Source organism: Nicotiana attenuata, unplaced genomic scaffold (genome assembly GCF_001879085.1).
Source record: "Nicotiana attenuata strain UT unplaced genomic scaffold, NIATTr2, whole genome shotgun sequence".
NCBI classification, from domain to species: domain Eukaryota; kingdom Viridiplantae; phylum Streptophyta; class Magnoliopsida; order Solanales; family Solanaceae; genus Nicotiana; species Nicotiana attenuata.
The window spans coordinates 97,173-119,088 of NW_017671263.1; the positions used below are offsets into that span (position 1 = coordinate 97,173).

At 36.7% G+C, this 21,916-nt stretch overlaps 1 long non-coding RNA gene across 4 annotated transcripts; it reads right to left on the reverse strand.

Moving 5' to 3' along the window:
* Positions 1-8,665: 8,665 nt before the first annotated feature.
* Positions 8,666-21,493, reverse strand: LOC109207146. Of its 4 annotated transcripts, none has more exons than XR_002064981.1 (3): positions 21,092-21,493; positions 20,020-20,295; positions 8,666-8,701 (listed from the first exon to the last, which is right to left on the reverse strand). It is a non-coding gene; the product is annotated as an uncharacterized LOC109207146 (long non-coding RNA). The 4 variants fall into 4 exon arrangements; XR_002064980.1 differs by having other exon boundaries at positions 20,011-20,295; XR_002064979.1 differs by having other exon boundaries at positions 8,671-8,715; positions 20,011-20,295.
* Positions 21,494-21,916: the final 423 nt, after the last annotated feature.

The window sequence follows — 21,916 nt, forward strand, 5'->3', positions numbered from 1 at the left end:
TAGCTTCTCTCCAAAAACACTTTTTTTTAAAGCATTTTTGAGAAAAATACACTTATAGCCTGCTTGGCCAAGCTACAAAAATCAACTTATTTTGAGAAATATTTTTATTTTCTTCCAAAAGCTTGGCAACACTTCAACTTTGGGAAAAAAAAAACCTTTTTTGAAAGAAAAAAAGTGTTGTTAGGATTGGAGAAGCTTGGCCAAGCAGGCTATTAGAAGCAGTTTTTAAAAGCTTGGCCAAACATTAATTGTTGCTCAGAAGTGCTTTTCAAATAAATTAGCCAAACGCAAACTGTTTTCAAAAAAGTGCTTTTAGGATTGGAGAAGCTTGGCCAAACAGGATATTAGAAGCAGTTTTTAAAAGCTTGACAAAACACTAATTGCTGTTCAGAAGTACTTTTCAAATAAATTAGCTAAGCCCAAACTACTTCTTACCAAAAGTACTTTTGAAAAAAGCACTTTTGAGAAAAAACACTCTCAAAATAAGCTGATTTTTGCAGCTTCAACTGATAGGCTATAAGTTACACAGTTCATAGCTTTTGCATCTAATAAAATTTCTAATTGTTATATTATTGTGTCTATTAAAATAAACCACTTAAAGTTCTACAAAACTTTTCGATTTTGTTTAACTCTTTCACTAAGATATTTCCAAGGGAAAATGGCAAACAGTCTACATTTTAGATAAAATATTTGTATACCTTTATATGAATCATTGAGAATTTCTTATAGATCATAGGCTATCCAGCAGGTGACAGTTTTTGTTAATTTCAATTTATATGGTTTAGTTGTCCTTGATTGAAGCATAGCAAATTGAAATTATCTCAATTCATTGTTAAATCTCTTGAAGCTTATGAAGTACTCAATAAATTGAAGATGTTGTTCTTAAAGTGTTCAAGTGCAAGGATAATTAGACCTCTTAACTCACTTATTTGGAGTGCAAAGGCTTATTTGTTAAGTGTTGTCTTCCGGACTAAAGCCTATTCCGAGCCTCTTATCCTGAAATATTTGAAATTATGTCTAGGCATAAGTTATATACATGAATATTTGGTTTTGAATTTTAAGGTTGAGGAACTCTTAAGTAGTTTTAGTGGATATGGAAAAAAAGTTAACAATGTAGAAACAGAAACATACCATCTTCTTCACATGATAAGGAAGCTCTCAATCATTTTTACATTTGTTTGAATATTCCAAATATTCATCTGACTTTCTTCTTTCCTATTTGAAGGTAATGTAGCACTAATCATACGACAAATGTAGTGTATCATATTTATTTTGGGCTAATACTTTTATTAGCAATAATACCAAGGATCTCTTTGTCACGCCCCGAACCTAGGCCTGGACGTAACACGATACTCGGTGCCTGACTACATGTGACCGAGCGAACCAACTGACTGGCTGAATCAACATGTGATATCATAACATACTGAATGCGGAAGATAAACTAACACATGCTGGTATACTGAAAGTCTGAATGATAAAAATCAAAGTGTGGAAAGACTAATACAAGTCTAAAACATATCTGTAGCCAATATTGCTTAACATGAAAAACTGTGAGTCTGTCTAGCTGTTACTCTAGTCTATGAAGCCTCTAATGAAGTACTGAAAACACTGACTGCCTGTAAATACTGAAAGACTGTAAAGTAATGATAATGCCCCGAAAGAACTGGGGATCACCAAACAGCCGGTACGAGAATCCTAGCGCTCTGAATCATCAACCTGTAAATCATTACCTGCATTGTGAGATGCAGGCCCCCGACAAAAGGGACGTCAGTACATTTGAATTGTACTGGTATGTAAAACAACTGAAAGAAAGAATTATAAACACTGAAAATGAAACTAAGCTGATAACTGAAATGATAACTATTGAAACTGAAACTGAAGTGAGAACTGGTAACTGAACTGATAACTGAAAAGATAACTGAACTAATAACTGAAAAAATAACTGATAACTGATAACTGAACTAATAACTGAAAAGAGAACTGATAATTGATAACTGAACTGAATAAAGGAAGTAAGGATATGAATACTCCCTCTTCTGAATGGTGAACAACCTGTTTATCTGAATATTAAACTGCGGCCTCAGGCCCAATATATATATGTGCACAACTGCGGCCTCGGGCCCAAGTATACGTATACATAACTGCGACCTCAGGTCCAAAATGCATAAAGCATAAACTGCGGCCTCAGGCCCAAAGATGCATAAGCATAAACTGCGGCCTCAGGCCCAAAGATGCATAAAGCATAAACTGCGGCCTCAACCCCAAATACAGGTGTTCAACATTCAGGAACTGAGAATCATACTGCAATACATGATAGTGAAATAGTGAATTAAACTGTGTTACATGATACTGGAATACTGGATCACACTGAGTTACATAATACGGGAATACTGAATAGGACTAGACTGAGACATGTATTCTTGAACTGATTACGAACACTGAAACTTCAACTGTTTATGGAATACTGAGTAATCTATACTAAGACTCGGGGGCATCAAACCCAAGTCTATATTGAATACGCATTGAGCTCACAACATTCAGAATGAAAGTGGTGAACGAGTTATGAAGCTAGAGAATAGAAGTTCTACAGCTATTCAAGAAACTAGGCTTAACTATATTTCTGAGGCAATTGGTAACGTCGTAAAAGAAACGCAGTGTAGGGAGAATCATTAAAATTCCCAAACATAGAGAGTTAGCCTCACATACCTTAACTTCCTGCTCTTGAGCGTAATACAACATTCTCCAACCCTTTCAACTTTAATCTATATCAATAACAGTCAAAGGGATTCTATATTAGCAATAACTCTCATGTTTTAGTCACTTAAATATTTTCTCAAACACTTGGTGACATAAAGCTTCATAGTCCTTATTAATAGTATTTCTACGCCCAACAAGCCATTCTCTTGATCCTAGATAAATTCTAAGATCTCAAATGGTTATAATCAACATTATTCTTTATCACCCATAAGGTAATCAAAACTCATAACCAATCAACAACCCAAACCTATCACCGTTCATGCTTTTCTATCAAACCCATCAACTCATATCTCATGAACTATAGTCTATAATCATTAATTCAATGATAGAATCAATTAGAGGGTGAAGATATTACCTTTTTGACGTTCAATCTCCTTGAATTCGAGTTCTAGGGTTTCTTCTCTGAACAATGATGTCCCAATCGAATATCTAATGATATGGAGGATTTACCCATGTTAATAAGATGTTGGGAAATTGAAATTAACTTAGAATCACCATTAGAACTTACCTTGGATGGTGGAAGGACCCTTAAGGAGTTAGGTTTTTGAGACCCCTTTCTAGAGCAAGTTTTTATGTTTTGAGGATTGTGGGGGACGAAATATAGCTTTAAAACGACCCCCCACGAGCGCGCTCCCGCACCTGGAGGCCTGCCCGCACTACTGACCGCGCTTAAAGGCAGTAACACTGCCTCAAAATTAGCGTGGTCGCGCTATGGGCGCACTACCGGGCGCGCATATCGCATACTGTTATGTAAAATGCACATAACATTTTGCACAGAGATCCGTTTGGGCTCCATAATATATTGTTGGAAAGCTATTTTAAAGGCTTACAACTTTCATGCTTTGCGTTTTCCCAAATTCCTTACACATTTTCACTAAAACCTGCTGGAAAACAGACCTTCTGCAAACTTAGTTGATTTTGTCAAATCTTATGCACCTCACTTTCCATCTTGATTTTGAAACAACTATTTTCACCCATAATCATCCCGATGGGACTTCACATGTTCAAAATATAACCTTACTACTCCTTTAACTCATTCATACCTAAGACGAATTTTTGGGGTGTTACATTATCTCCCCCTTGGGATCATTCGTCCTCGAATGATTGTCCTGACTGTAACTTCTGCTAACTCCGGACCTTAAACAGGTCTGGTGGAAACATGAACTTTCACTAACACTTGTATACTAAACTGAATGAATACATGATTACTAAACTGTTGCGATACTGAACTGAATGACTACTGCATTGACTGAATATTGGTCTGCCATGGACACGTGAATACTGAACTAACATGGATATATGAATATTGAACTGGCACGAATATTTGAGTAGTTTGAGTACTAAGCTGGCATGAATGTCTAAGTATTGGACTAACATGAGTAGCTGAGTATTGAGCTGACATGAGTATCTGAGTACTGAACTGACATGAGTATCTGAGTACTGAACTGACTTGAGTATTTGAGTACTGAACTAACATGAGTATTTGAGTACTGGAAACTTGAATGTTATAACATGATACGTGAAATACTGGTTGTACCACCGCTAATTCTGGTGGCAACTCCAACTCATAAGCTATTTGACCGATCTTTTGTAGGATCATATACGACGTGATATATTTGGGACCGAGCTTTTCTTTCTTCCCAAATCTCATAACCCCTTCCATAGGCGAAACTTTCAGAAACACCCAATCATCAACTTGGAACTCTAACATCTTCAAACGCTCTTGAATCAACTTAACTTTCTCTATAGTCTGATAGACCAAATTTGGTCCCAACAACTCTTCTTCACCAACTTTGAACCAACCAATTGGCGATCTACACCTTTGCCCATACAGAGTCTCTCACAATGCTATCTTGATACTAGAATGGTAGGTGTTATTATTAGCAAGGTCAATGAGAGGTGTGTGATCATCCCAATTACTTTTAGCATCAAGGACATATCCTCGGCTGTCTGAATAATGCGCTATGCCCAGCCATCTTTCTTTGGATGAAAAACTTGTGCCTAATGACTTCTGAAAGTTCATTGTAAACTTAGCACCATAGTCCGAAATGACGGACCACGGAGCCCCATGCAATCAGACGATTTCCTGAATGTATAACTTGGTATAATCTTCTATACTGAATCATTAGTCTTTACTGGCAAGAAATGTGCTGGCTTGGTAAGTCGATTTACAATCATCCAATCCAATCATGCTTTCGAGATGAGCAAGATAATCCTGTTATAAACTCCATATTTACCATCTCCACTCAAAATATATGTATTCTGTGTTAAAACACTAGGCTTTCTACTGCTCGACTTTCACTTGCTGACAATTCAGACAATTGGCCGCAAAGTCTGCGACGTTCTTTTTCATGTCTTTCAACCAATAAATCTCCTTGGTCATGGTGCATATTTGGGGAACCTGGATGGAAAGAATACCTAGAATTATGCGCTTCTAACATGATCTTCCCTCTTTATGTCCATCTATGTCTGGGACACATAATCTGTCTTGGTACCTCAAAGTACCATCATCTCCCCCTTATTCAAAAGCCATCGTCTTATACTTGCGGATCTNCCTATGAATAGCACCTCTTCATCGGGAAATTACGTTCTCAGGGGTTCGTATTCTCCTTCCACAGGTTCCCAGAAAGATGATCTGCCAGTGCCTGTCCCTTGTACTTTTTCTGAGTCACATAAACAATATTGAACTCGCTCAACAGGATTTGCCACTTAGCCAGCTAGCCAGTGGGCATGGGTTTCTGAAAGATATATTTCAAGGGGTCCATCCTTGATATGAGGTATGTTGTGTAGGCACAGAAGTAATGCCTTAGCTTCTGAGCTATCCAAGTCAGAGCGCAGCAGGTACGTTCCAATAAAGAGTACCGCGCTTCATATGGAGTGAACTTCTTACTCAGGTAATAGATAGCTTGTTCCTTTCTCCCTGTATCGTCGTGCTGCCCCAGAACGCAGCCGAAGGCTCCATCTAGCACTGCAAGGTAGAGTAGCAAGGGTCTACCTGGCTCTGGCGGGACCAAGATTGGTGGTGTTGGTAAGTACTTGTTGATCTTGTCGAAAGCCTTTTGACCATCTTCGGTCCAACTAGTTGCAGCATCTTTCTTCAACATCTTGAAAATCGGCTCACATATAACTGTTGACTGAGCTATGAACCGGCTGATGTAGTTTAGCCGTCCTAGAAAACTCATTATATCTTTCTTACTCCTCGGCGGTGGCAGCTCCTGGATGGCGTTGACTTTTGACAGATCTAATTCTATCCCTCGGCGGCTGACAATGAACCCAAGTAACTTTCCGGCAGGAACCTCGAATGCACATTTTGCGGGGTTTAGTTTCAGGTTGTATTTCCGCAGTCTGTCGAAAAACTTCAACTGAATCATTAGTCTTTACTGGCAAGAAATGTGCTGGCTTGGTAAGTCGATTTACAATCATCCAATCCAATCATGCTTTCGAGATGAGCAAGATAATCCTGTTATAAACTCCATATTTACCATCTCCACTCAAAATATATGTATTCTGTGTTAAAACACTAGGCTTTCTACTGCTCGACTTTCACTTGCTGACAATTCAGACAATTGGCCGCAAAGTCTGCGACGTTCTTTTTCATGTCTTTCAACCAATAAATCTCCTTGGTCATGGTGCATATTTGGGGAACCTGGATGGAAAGAATACCTAGAATTATGCGCTTCTAACATGATCTTCCCTCTTTATGTCCATCTATGTCTGGGACACATAATCTGTCTTGGTACCTCAAAGTACCATCATCTCCCCCTTATTCAAAAGCCATCGTCTTATACTTGCGGATCTTTCTCTTTTTGTTGGGATCCAAATAACTTTCCTTATCTTCTGCAACTCTTTGCACTTTACGTCAATGACCACTCATCTTCCGACTTACTTTTGAGCATTCTTCCTTACTAAGAAAAACTAAATTATTCACTTAACGGAAAGCTAATGTATTCACAACTATTATACACAATCTTAATAATTTAACTCTGCTCACACTGTCAATCTTGGGGAGACCCATTTTCGATTATTCTTAAAGGCTATTCTTCTATAGTTTGTGCTCTCACTGCTAGCTGATTTTTTTTCCCACTGCCACTCTACTTCGGGTTTAACTTAAACTCTCTGGGTTCTAACATACATTAGGTATTTCAAACTGTCATCCACTCACTAGAGGTAACCTGGCTAAGTAAATCAAATTGTATCTCTAGTACTTCTGCTGAAATTTGCTAATTCACTGTATCAACTCAAACATACTAACTATTCTTTTACCAACTACCTGCTAGCGTCATGTGTTCATGTTCTGCTTTGAATAACTAAAGTGAAGCATAAGGCTATTTCTAATTTCTCTCATCATCCAACCTTATTCTATGGTCGCATACTATCCTTTTTTTTTCTAAATTATGTGCATAGATCACACTTAGGGAATTCATCTGTCTTAAACAAAAATTAGAAAATCTAACCCCAAACTTTCTATATGATACAAAATCATATCATACTATAAACATTTGCGGTAATCACTTAGTCACATAACCTAAGGGGGAACTGCCATATCTTTTATCTTACATCAATAGCTGCTTCTTATAGTACCTTACTAACATGATACTTCTAGTTCTGATTTGAATAAATATGAACAACTTAAAATCGTTCCTTGAAATTCACTATTGACTGTTCTTGGTTCTCATTTCATACATCATATCTTCTAGTCATTTGCATGAGTTCAACGAAAAATACATCTCTAATAATAACAATCGTTTTTGACTCCTAGGTATTTTACCCTTAGGCTTTTTTCTGTCCAAAACTATAGTGATCAATTCTATGCCCGCTGCGGTTGAATTCTTAACCTGATACACCATGGGGTCTGACATACGGATACACTGCCATACATATCTGATAAATCACTTCATGCACCATTCGATGAGTCTTGGGTCTTAATCCCTAAAACACGCGAAGATTTTTCTATAATCACTGTTACTTACATTTTCTTTGAGCAACCATATGCATCACTATATACTCACCAGTCATAAGAATTTTGATACACTGAAAATTGAAGATCTGGTAACTTAATAACTAATAACTGGCATACTGAATAACATAAACATGCTAACTGAAAGACTGTATAACTGGAAGTTGAGTAAAACTGATAACCATAAGACATGATAACTGCTTTTGTACTTTCTGATAAGGTTATGCTTTAATCTGTGTTACTATCCATTGCATCCCACTTTTAACGTCCTCTCAAGTCTCATATTTACCAACCTGTACTCCATAATTATACCCCAATGGGCAATTATCCTCTCTAGGACCTTAGGTTTCTCCTGCGCGTCGCTTGGGCATCCAATACGTTTGGAATTTGATAGGAAAAGAAAGTTAACTATTGCTCTAAGCTTCATGGCACGATCTAGAGTAGAAAGAAATGAGACAATCCTGGATGTCTTGGTAGTTAACCGTTTATATGAGTGGCCGGCACATACATATAAAGGAAACTCCACTAGACATGGCTTCATAGACTCCCTAGGACTCTTGAACCTAGTGCTCTGATATCAAGCTTTGTCACGCCCCGAACCTGGGCCTGGACGTAACACGGCACTCGGTGCCTGAGTACATATGACCGAGCGAAACAACTGGCTGGCTGAATCAACATGTGATATCATAACATACTGAATGCGGAAGATAAACTAACACATGCTGGTATACTGAAAGTCTGAATGATAAAAATCAAAGTGTGGAAACACTAATACAAGTCTGAAACATATCTGTAGCCAATACTGCTTAACATGAAAAGTTGTGACTCTGTCTAGTTGTTACTCTAGTCCATGAAACCTCTAATGAAGTACTGAAAACACTGACTGCCTATAAATACTTAAAGACTGTAAAGTAATGATAATGCCCCGAAAGAACTGGGGATCACCAAACAGCTGGTACGAGAATCCTAGCGCTCTGAATCATCAACCTGTAAATCATTACCTGCATTGTGAGATGCAGGCCCCCGGCAAAAGGGACGTCGGTACATTTGAATTGTATTGGTATGTAAAGCAACTGAAAGAAAGAATTATAAACACTAAAACTGAAACTAAGCAGATAACTGAAATGATAACTATTGAAAGTGAAATTGAAGTGAGAACTGGTAACTGAACTGATAACTGAAAAGATAACTGATAACTGATAACTGAAAAGATAACTGATAACTGAACTAATAACTGAAAAGATAACTGATAACTGATAACTGATAACTGAACTGAATAAATGAAGTAAGGATATGAATACTCCCTCTTCTGAATGGTGAACAACCTGTTTATCTGAATATTAAACTGCGGCCTCAGGCCCAATATGTGCACAACTGCGGCCTCGGGCCCAAGTATGCGTATACATAACTGCGACCTCAGGTCCAAAATGCATAAAGCATAAACTGCGGCCTCAGGCCCAAAGATGCATAAAGCATAAACTGCGGCCTCATGCCCAAATACAGGTGTTCAACATTCAGGAACTGAGAATTATACTGCAGTACATAATAGTGAAATAGTGAATTACACCGAGTTACATGATACTGAAATACTGGATCACACTGAGTTACATAATACGGGAATACTGAATAGGACTAGACTGAGACATGTAATCTTGAAGTGATTACGAACACTGAAATTTCAATTGTTTATGGCATACTGAGTAATCTATACTAAGACTCGGGGGCATCAAACCCAAGTCTATATTGAATACGTATTGAGCTCACAACATTCAGAATGAAAGTGGTGAACGAGTTACGAAGCTAGAGAATAGAAGTTCTACAACTATTCAAGAAACTAGGCTTAACTATATTTCTGAGGCAATTGGTAATGTCGTAAAAGAAACGCGGTGTAGGGAGAATCATTAAAATTCCCAAACATAGAGAGTTAGCCTCACATACCTTAACTTCCTGCTCTCGAGCGTAATACAACATTCGCCAACCCTTTCAACTTTAATCTATATCAATAACAGTCAAAGGGATTCCATATTATCAATAATTCTCATGTTTTAGTCACTTAAATATTTTCTCAAACACTTGGTGATATAAAGCTTCATAGTCCTTATTAATAATATTTCTACGCCCAACAAGCCATTCTCTTGATCCTAGATAAATTCTAAGATCTCAAATGGTTATAATCAACATTATTCTTTATCACCCATAAGGTAATCAACACTCATAACCAATAATAACCAATCAACAACCCAAACCTATCACCGTTCATGCTTTTCTATCAAACCCATCAACTCATATCTCATGAACTAGAGTCTATAATCGTTAATTCAATGATAGAATCAATTAGAGGGTGAAGATATTACCTTTTTGACGTTCAATCTCCTTGAATTCGAGTTCTAGGGTTTCTTCTCTCAACAATGATGTCCCAATCGAATATCTAATGATATGGAGGATTTACCCATGTTAATAAGATGTTGGGAAATTGAAATTAACTTAGAATCACCATTAGAACTTACCTTGGATGGTGGAAGGACTCTTAAGGAGTTAGGTTTTTGAGAGTTCCCCTTTCTAGAGCAAGTTTTTATGTTTTGGGGCTGTGGGGGACGAAATATAGCTTCAAAACGACCCCCCACAAGCGCGCTCGCGCACCTGGAGACCTGCCTGCGCTACTGACCACGCTAAACGGCAGTAACACTGCCTCAAAATTAGCACGGTCACGCTATGGGCGCGCTACCGGGCGCGCATATCGCATACTGTTCTGTAAAACGCGCATAACTTTTTGCACAGAGATCCGTTTGGGCTCCATAATATATCGTTGGAAAAATATTTCAAAGGCGTACAACTTTCATGCTTTGCGTTTTCCTAAATTCCTTACACATTTTTACTAAAACCTGCTGGAAGACAGACCTTCTGCAAACTTAGTTGATTTTTGTCAAATCTTATGCACCTCACTTTCCATCTTGATTTTGAAACAACTATTTTCACCCATAATCATCCCGATGGGACTTCACTTCAAAATATAACGTTACTACTCCTTTTACTCATTCATACCTAAGATGAATTTTCGGGGTGTTACACTCTTACGCATAACTATTGTATCTTAGCGTTAGTAAGGCATTTCATTACCTAATTTTTGGTATTTAGTTGTATCTGTTATTGAATCTTAAATATGACCTTGCACTTCCTTAAGTTTAGTTATCTTCCTACTTTATGCGTGCAACCAAGTTTCAGGTATCACACACACAAAACTTCCTGGAATGCTTATGCTCAGCTTTAGTATATGGATTTGTGTTAACTAATTAATTTTTAAATTTATTTCAGGCATTATTAGGTATCATCAATGGCTCCCTTTGGTGTCACATAATTATATGTTTTCAAGTAATGAATGTTGTGCGTTGTAATTTGGTGACTGAAATGGTTGAGGTGTGGAGATACCATAATGTAATAATAGTATATTGAGTAACAAATAATGAAAAATCACTGCATCAGCTATCCTGCTTTACAAAGGTGTATTTAGGTGTTAGGACTAACAATGTCACATCAGATCTAAGTTGCCACAATCAGCAAAGTACTAATTCCAACCCTGAATTAAGCAGAGAGCCTTCGAAATTAACATACTTGCTGAAGATACAACACAACTACAAATATTTTGCAGATAGATTGATGCAAAAGTATACCATATACAGTGTACACTGGAGAACGCCTTCATAGGTTACAGACATTCCACATGTCAAAAACAAAATAACACCAGAAATGGCTAATAAAACTGCTCATGTGTAAGGATCAGATCTTAGATGAGAATTTGTGTCTTTAAATGGAGATTCTAACAGCGAACTACAAGCCTATTAGCAGTAATATTTTGTTATTTTGGAAAAATTATTGAAAATATAAAGTTGATTTAAGTTTAACTCATAAGATAATGTAGCATTTTAAATTTAATCCTTTTGAGTGCATGGCTTTGCCTTTGAATTATCTGTAAATTTTTGGGTCCCATAACGTTGGCATCTTTCTGTTGAGTTAGGATAAATATGATATTGTTGGCCTATGAATACCCATAATGTTTGTTTAGGTAGTTTTTTTATTGGTTTATTCTTAGTCCTTTATAAACTAACGAAAGGAAAACAAACCAGAAGTGACCGTGTCCTCATATCTAACTAAAAAAAATACTATGACAAACATTATTTACATTAGAGCACTTTAAAGGATATCATTACCGTCTGCAGAAGCATGACCTCTTAAACGATAAAAGAAAAGTAAGTTCAATGATAGTAGATCAATTTATGCATCAAATATATACACATACGGCATTATGTGAATTTATTGTTGGGTTTGTTATTAATAAATAATAACAAAAAATGTATGAATGGAAAATGGTGGGAAAAGAAATGGAGGGAAGTGAAATTTTGAATGAGTTCATTTCACTTATGCACTTTGTCCCTCATTGGTAGAAGGAAAGAAAATCTTTGTGTATATAAAGAGAAGCTCATCTTTTAGCTCTTAAAGAGCTAAGAAGAAGGCAAGCCTCACGCCATCGTCGTCGCTCGGCTCGGCTTCGGTCAATGATTGATTAATCTTTTTGGACAAAATTTATTTTAAATATTTAATTAATTAATTAAAGAAAATTCAATCCGGAATAACCCATGACCCGCGACCCAGTCCGGTCCGGCCCGTTTTTCTTTCCTGGATTATTTTAAATCCGTTTTAAATTTTCCCGCAATATTTTCAACAGCCATGGCTGTTCTGAAACAGTGCCACACCTGTTCCAACAGCTATGGCTGTTCTGAAAGGTTAGAAACCTTTTCAGAAACAACACCGAAATTGGCTATAAATACACCTTCAAATCCCAGAATATATACTTACGAAATTTTCTGAATCTTCTTCTTCTTCTACAGAAAATATTCCAGTGTGTTTTACGACCATCGTGTGGTTCGCCGATCACCAGAGTTTTAGGTACCGATACACTGGTGAGTTAAATCGTTCTATCCTGGGAGGATATATTCCAAAACCTTGGGTACTTGAGGAGAATAATTTCCCTAAGGACACACTGTGTATTCAGTGGGCTCGATTTGTTCCTACAACATTTTCAGAATTTATTTTGAAGAAGTTTACTGTTTTCGAAATTTATTTTCTATTAACTTTCTGTTTTTTGTTTTCAGAAAGATTATTATTTAATTTATTTTCAGCAATACAGATATATAACAATCTTAAGGAAATTATATTTATTATATTCTGTATTCTGTCTGAATTTTACTATTCTGATTTGAAGATGTAAAAACTTCATTAGGATATTGAAATTCAGAAAACGATTTGAAGAACATAAAAACTTCATCGTTTTTCTGTAAAACAGTATATAAAAACCTTAGTTATTGTTATTACGTAATGTTTATTGATTACAATATTATTTACTGTTTTGGTTTTGCCATTAATTGATTTCTTCTGTTGTTGACAGTAAGAAATGGCAAATGAAAATGGAAATCCTTCTGCGACCGTTGGTGCAAGGACGATAGCCTCGTCAAGCCGCACCGCTGTTCCTCCGGCTGAGAAATCGGGGAAATTTTCCGGAACCAACTTTAAAGGATGGCAGCAAAGGGTGTTCTTCTAGCTTACCACACTTGGTATGCAGAAATTCACTAGTGAAGAGCCTCCAGTGCTTACTGCGGACATGCCGGACAATGAAAAGTTCATGGTTGTTGAGGCGTGGAAGCAGGCAGATTTTCTTTGCAAAGGCTATATTTTAAGTGCTTTAGAAGATGACTTGTACAATGTGTACAGTGCAATGAATACTTCGAAAGAATTATGGGACGCACTTGAGAAGAAGTACAAGACAGAAGATGCATGCTTGAAGAAGTTCGTGGTTGCCAAGTTTCTAGACTATAAAATGATAGACAGCAAAACTGTGGGAACCCAAGTTCAGGAGCTTCAACTTGTTTTTCACGACCTTATTGCTGAAGGTATGGTCGTAAATGAAGCATTTCAAGTGGCTGCTATTATTGAAAAATTGCCTCCTTCGTGGAGAGATTTCAAGAACAATCTTAAGCACAAGCGCAAAGAAATGAAGTTGGAAGATCTTGTGATACATCTAAAGATCGAGGAAGACAACAAAACAGCCGAGAAAAAGTCTCGTGGAAATTCAACGATCATGGGAGCTAATATCGTTGAGGAGACTGCTCCAAAAAGTAAGAAGAGGAAGAGGTCTTCTGGACAAACTAAGGAGCAGAACAAAAAGAAATTCAAGGGCAACTGCTACAATTGTGGAAAAGTTGGTCACAAGAGCCCTGATTGTCGTCTCCCGAAAAAGGATAATAAGAAAGGACAAGCCAACATAGTGGAGAAGAATAATGACATTGATGATCTTTGCACAACGCTTTCCGAATGCAACCTAGTTGGAAATTCGAAGGAGTGGTGGATTGACTCTGGAGCCACTCGACATGTTTGTGCTGTCAAAGAAGCATTTGCGACTTACTCTACTGCTGGTCCCGAAGAAGAAATTTCCATGGGAAATAATGCAACAGCCAAGATTGAAGGTTATGGGAAGATATTCCCGAAGATAACTTCCGGCAAGGTGTTAATGCTCAACAACGTTCTTCATGTTCCTACTATTAGGAAGAATTTAGTTTCTACTTCTTTACTTGTAAAGAATGGATTCAAATGTGTATTTGTTTCTGATAAAGTTGTTGTAAGCAAGAACAGAATGTATGTTGGAAAAGGCTACCTCACGGAGGGCCTTTTCAAATTCAATGTAATGGTTGTTGACAGTATGAATAAAATTTCAGCTTCTTCTTATTTATTGGAGTCAAATGATTATGGCATATTCGATTAGGACATGTCAATTATAAAACCTTGCGGAAGTTAATTAATTTAAAAGTATTGCCTAAATTCGAGTGTAATAAATCGAAATGTCAAATATGTGTTGAATCTAAGTTTGTAAAAGATCCTTATAAGTCTGTTGAAAGGAATCAAATCCTTTAGACTTAATTCATACTGACATTTGTGATATGAAGTCGACACCATCTAGAGGTGGAAAAAAGTATTTTATTACTTTTATTGACGATTGCACTAGATATTGCTATGTTTATTTGCTTAATAGTAAGGATGAAGCAATTGAAGCATTTAAGCAATACAAGAATGAGGTAGAAAATCAATTGAATAAAAAGATCAAAATGATTAGAAGTGATAGAGGTGGAGAATATGAATCTCCGTTTGTAGAAATATGTTCGGAATATGGAATTATCCATCAAACTACTGCACCTTACACACCTCAATCCAACGGGATTGCGGAAAGGAAAATCGGACATTAAAGAAATGATGAATTCTTATTAATAAGTTCCAGATTACCGCAGTAGTTGTGGGGGGAAGCTATCCTTACAGCTAATCGAATACTCAACAGAGTACCCCACAGCANATATTATATTTACATGAAGAAGTAGTACTATATATACTACAAAACAAGATTTTTCAAAATGAGGGCCCCACCCCCAATGACCACCAACGGTCATATTAATTGCACAAATAGCCATTTTTTTTTAAATTTACAAAACTAACCTTCTCTAACACTATAAGTACCCCCCTCCCTCTTCTTCATTTCAATACTCAATACTCATTTCTCAATCTAAATTTCTCTCAATCTCTCAATCTCCAATTTTCAAGACTTCAAGTCTCAATCTCAATTTTCAAGTTAAATCATGCCTCGTTCGGAAAGAGTGCGCTTATTTGTGTCGCAATACTATGAAGTGCTTGAAGAAAATGAAGAAGGCCAAATATTAAAGTGCAAGAACTGTGGAAGAGTCTTAAATTTTTGTTCAGGGTGTACCACAGGCATTTTAAGGAGGCATATAAAGTATTGTGTTGAGGGTATTTATCCGCAAATTCGTCTTTAAGATTTTTCAACAATTTGTGTTATTTTAAAATTATTAGACGTATTTATGCTTCATGTTGTACTTTGTTATTAATTTATTATGCATGCCAATTTAGTTTTACTATTGATTTGTTATTTTACATTTTCGTCAAACACTTTAATAATTAGATTTCAATATTATATATACCACATATATTTATATAGCCATGCATAAGAGCAATTTATATATATACATACACATATGGTTTACAAGAAATTGCCCTAAATAAAAAAAATTAAAAAAAAAAGCCCGGAAATAAAAAAAGCCCGTTAGGCCCGCTAAGCCCACGAGCCCGGCCCATTTAGCCCAGGACCATATGGGCTTAGGCCCGTCACGGGCTGGTCCTACCCGTTGAGCCCATGAAGCCCGGGACCGCGAAGCCCGGGACCGCCAGAGCCCGGGACCGCTAAGCCCAGGCCCGTTTAGCCCGGCCCGTTTAGCCCATTTAGGCCCGGGCCCGGGCCCACATACAGCCTTAATTCAAATCCTTTAGACTTAATTCATACTGACATTTGTGATATGAAGTCGACACCATCTAGAGGTGGAAAAAAGTATTTTATTACTTTTATTGACGATTGCACTAGATATTGCTAGTTTATTTGCTTAATAGTAAGGATGAAGCAATTGAAGCATTTAAGCAGTACAAGAATGAGGTAGAAAATCAATTGAATAAAAAGATCAAAATGATTAGAAGTGATAGAGGTGGAGAATATGAATCTCCGTTTGCAGAAATATGTTCGGAATATGGAATTATCCATCAAACTACTGCACCTTACACACCTCAATCCAACGGAATTGCGGAAAGGAAAAATCGGACATTAAAAGAAATGATGAATTCTTTATTAATAAGTTCCGGATTACCGTAGAGTTTGTGGGGGAAGCTATCCTTACAGCTAACCGAATACTCAACAGAGTACCCCACAGCAAAACGCAATCTATTCCGTATGAAAAATGGAAAGGAAGAAAGCCCGACTTGAAATATTTCAAAGTGTGGGGGTGTCTAGCAAAGGTACAAGTTCCTTTACTAAAAGGGTTAAAATTGGACCAAAAATAGTAGATTGCGTTTTCATTGGATATGCTACAAATAGTAAAGCATGTCGATTTTTGGTTCATAAATCTGATAATCCCGAGAATCATGTTAATACGGTAATGGAATCAGATAATGCTGAATTCTTTGAAAGCATCTATCCGTATAAAACTGAAAGCGAGTCGTTAAGTGAAAGACCTAAACGACCTCGGGAAGAACCAAAGGAAAATACTCCAAGTATAGAAGATCCAAGGCGTAGCAAACGTCAAAGAACATCTACTTCCTTTGGACCAGATTTTGTGACATTCTTGCTTGAAAATGAGCCTCAATCTTTTAAAGCAGTTATGTCGTCTTCTGATTCAACATTTTGGAAAGAGGAAGTCAATAGTGAGATTCAATCAATTTTGGATAACCATACATGGGAATTGGTTGATCTTCCTCCAGGAAATAAGCCTTTAGGTTCGAAATGGATCTTTAAACGGAAAATTAAAGCTGATGGCACTATTGACAAATATAAGGCAAGACTTGTTGTCAAAGGTTATAGACAAAAGGAAGGCCTTGATTACTTTGACACTTACTCGCCAGTAACTAGGATAACATCTATTAGGGTGTTAGTCGCACTAGCGGCCGTGTATGGTCTTGAAATCCATCAAATGGATGTTAAAACACTTTCCTAAATGGAGAATTGGAGGAAGAGATTTACATGGAACAACTTGAGGTTTTTGTGGTTCCTGGTAAAGAAAAGAAAATGTGCAAACTTGTTAAGTCGCTTTATGGACTTAAACAAGCACCCAAACAATGGCATACAAAATTTGACCAAACAATGTTGGCAAATGGATTTAAAATCAACAAGTGTGAAAAATGTGTTTACATTAAAAATACTCCAGGTCATGAAGTCATTGTTTGTTTATATGTTGATGACATGTTGATAATAAGCAAAAGTACGGCAGATATAAATGCTACAAAGCGCATGTTGGCTAGCAAATTCGACATGAAAGACTTAGGAGTTGCTGATGTCATCTTAGGAATCAGAATTCGCAAGACTCCACAAGGTCTAGCATTATCACAGTCTCACTACATTGAAAAGGTACTTGACAAGTTCAAGTATTTGGATTTCAAAATTGCCAAGACTCCAATTGACGTGAGTTATGCACTTCAAAAGAATGAAGGTGAAACTGACTCACAACTGGACTATGCAAGAGTATTGGAAAGTTTGATGTATATCATGAATTGTACGCGATCAGATATAGCATGTGCTATTAGCAAACTGAGTCGGTTTACAAGTAATCCCAATCAAATACATTGGATGGCAATGAAACGAGTTTTGGGGTATCTGAAACATACCGAAAATTATGCTTTGCATTATAACAAATATCCTTCCATGATCGAGGAATATAGTGATGCAAATTGGATCACCGGATCATCTGAAGTTAAATCCACGAGTGGATATGTTTTCACAATTGGGGGTGGAGCAGAGTCTTGGAAATCATCCAAACAAACGTGCATCGCCCGTTCTACAATGGAATCTGAATTTATAGCTTTAGATAAGGCCGGTGAAGAAGCTGAATGGCTCCGGAACCTTTGGCACCTATATGTATACATTGTGATAGTCAAGCGGCAATAGGTAGGGCAGGGAGCGTTATGTATAACGGGAAATCTCGTCATATTCGACGGAGATACAATACTGTTAGACAACTACTCTCTAGTGGTGTTATCACAATTGACTACGTAAAGTCAAGAGATAACGTGTCGGATCCACTTACAAAAGGCCTATCTAGAGAGGCGGTTGAAAGATCATCAAAGGGAATGGGGTTAAAGGCCTAGGACAAGTCATCATGGCGGTAACTCTACCTAGCAGACTGGAGATCCCAAGAGCTAAGTTCAAAGAGATCAAACAAAGTTATGAAAGACGGTTCAACATTGTCAACTAACTCAACCCATTCTCGTGATGAAGACAATGTTCAAAAACGGGGTAAAGCATTAAGGCTTTTTGATGAGTCAATAAAGCTTAAAGCTTTTTAATGATTTGCTAAGTCTGGCAGGATATGACCAGATAGTGTGTCTTTAGGATTACACGTTTAGGAATCACCTATGTGAATGTGAAGTGTAAGCCGCTTCAAGGAGAATGAAAGTAAATGCCATTCTCTAAGCACTCATGAAACCAGGCGGTGTTCATGGCTGAAACGAACACAACCGTGAGAACCATAGATGGTTAAGGATTGATTGTGTGACTTATGTTCTCTAGATATACAACAAAGCTCGACGGTTCAAAGATATCAAATCTACCGATTGACCGAGTATATCCGATATATGTTCACTACGGAAAGTTCAAAGGGAAACCTACTTATCCAGATGCAATCAATTCTTGCTTGTAAAACACACACACGTCCGTGCATTCCTTTGAGTTTATAGCCATTCCCCATTCATGTGGGGAATTGTTGGGTTTGTTATTAATAAATAATAACAAAAGAGGTGTGAATGGAAAATGGTGGGAAAAGAAATGGAGGGAAGTGAAATTTTGAATGAGTTCATTTCACTTATGCACTTTGTCCCTCATTGGTAGAAGGAAAGAAAATCTTTGTGTATATAAAGAGAAGCTCATCTTTAGCTCTTAAAGAGCTAAGAAGAAGGCAAGCCTCGCGTCGTCGTCGTCGTCGCTCGCTCGGCTTCGGCTTCGGCTTCGTCAAAGATCGATTGATTGATTAATCTTTTTGGACAAAATTCATTTTAAATATTTAATTAAATTAATTAAAGAAAATTCAGTCCGGAATAACCCGCGACGCAATCCAGTCCGGCCCGTTTTTCTTTCTCGGATCATTTTAAATCCGTTTTAAATTTTCCCGCAATATTTTCAACAGCCATGGCTGTTGTGAAACAGTGTCACACCTGTTCCAATAGCTATGGCTATTCTGAAAGGTTACAAACCTTTTCAGAAACAACACCGAAATTGGCTATAAATACACCTTCAAATCCCAGAATATTTACTTACGAAATTTTCTGAATATTCTTCTTCTTCTGCACAAAATATTCCAGTGTGTTTTACGACCATCGAGTGGTTCGCCGATCATCAGAGTTTTAGGTACCGATACACTGGTGAGTTAAATCGTTCTATCCTGGGAGGATATATTCCAGAACCTCGGGTACTTGAGGGGAATAATTTCCTTAAGGACACACTGTGTATTCAGTGGACTCGATTTGTTCCTACAACGTTTTCAGAATTTATTTTGAAGAAGTTTACTGTTTTCGGAATTTAATTTCTATTAACTTTCTGTTTTTTGTTTTCAGAAAAATTATTATTTAATTTATTTTCAGCAATACAGATATATAACATTTATATGGATTTTTAATAGAGGAATGTATATGAGAAGGAAGAAAATATTTACTTTTCTGACCTTCCTCAGAAGCGAATGAAGGACAGAAATTGCAAGCACACTTCATTTTCCAGCTTGACTATCAACTTTTGAAGAAGATAGTGCATGATTTGAATGATGCAATTGTAGCCTCTTTTTTGATTCAGCTCTTTTAGCTTGCAGTTGCGATAAAATTAATTGGTTTGTCTCTGCGGACATTTGTACATATCTAGTACGATGTCGCATATATCTGTCAGCACGATGATGTTCTTAGTGTTCTGAGTCCATGCAACAGATCGCCCTTGTCTGTCTGAATTCCTATTGCAGGTAGTTTTCAATTTTGTTAATGTAATTGTCACAATTTGGTCTAATACTAAAATCATACATTTATACTAATTTTCTCGGTAAACACAAAGTTACACTGACAGTATCAAAATACAACTGAAGGATATGCAAAGAAATGACACACGTTTCAAAATAACCTAATGTGTAGAAAATACAGATATACTGGAGCAAAATCACCATCAGAAAACCAAGTGAAGTTAATCCAGAGTGAGAAAATTATGGATAAATTCAGTTGTGAACCATAAATGAGAACTAAAAGCAATTCAGTTGTAACATATAAGTTTCTATGGTGCCTATGACAACTTAAAGCATCCTAATTCAGTTTCCTTGACAATAGCCTTCACAAATTGATAAATGGGACACATCTATACAACCATGAAATAAACATAAAAAGAAAGCACGTTGTTTCCTTGACAAACCCCTTCACAAAATTGATAGTGTTAGGACGATTCAATATTAAGGAGTAGAACTAAAAAAGAATAGACACCTCATACCTCAGTGTGCACCAAGTCAATACACAAGCAAAATTAGAAGAAATCCAAGTCAGTTTTTTACAAAAGTTGAATCTAGAGGTGAAATATTTTTAAAGTTTTATATCCCGTGATTAAAGATGCACTGTTTACCCAAGAAGAACTGCTCAATACAAATAAAATATCAAAATCAGTAACTGACTATTATCATTACCAAAACAAAAACAGAACACAAAAATTCTTGTTTCAGAAAGAATAGATCCAAAATTTAAAGGGGATGAAAAGAAAGAGGAATGTACCTCAAGTCTTGAAAGTTGAAAATTTTGAAAACGCTTTCTCTTGATTTGGCCTGCTAATTGTTCTGGCTTTGGAAATTAAACATTTTCTCCTTGTACATAAGGCTCCTTACACACATAAATTTTTAGCCGCAGAAGTATAATCTTCATGCATAGAGAATAAAAGTTAGCAAATCTTGCAACTCGTAACCTGTTATCACAAATGAAGAAAGGGAGAACATAAAGCAAATATCATGTCTGTGAGGTAGCCGGAATAGAGAAAAATAAGGAAAAAAAGAAGAAAGGAACATGCCGAGAAAGAGAGAAATGAATGATCCGAAGAAGATAAAATGGCACAAATGGGTATGGAAGGTGAAAATCAGTGGAGCGGAGAAGATGGAATCCAGTGAATTGAACTTTTCGGATATGAATAACTTTTAATTCATGAATTGAACTTTTATAAACGAACTTTTAGTTTATAATTTAAAAATTTAGGATATGAATTGAAATTTTAGGATATGAAATTAATTAACTAAAAAAAGATTAGGATATGAATTAACTAAATTAATTTTATGCAAAAATTATTACCCAGAAAAGCTACCAAAGTTGGTCGCTAACCTATTAAAAAAAATTCTGGCAATTAGCGACCAAGGTTGGTCGCTTATATCTATAAAAAATAAAAAAAATAAAAATTTGCGACCAAGGTTGGTCGCTAATGAACCCAGATTTTATTTAAAAAAAAAAATTGAAAATTAGCAACCAAGGTTGGTCGCTTATATATAAAAAAAATTTAAAAATTAAAAATAAGCGACCAAAGTTGGTCGCTTATGAACCCAGATTGTTATATAT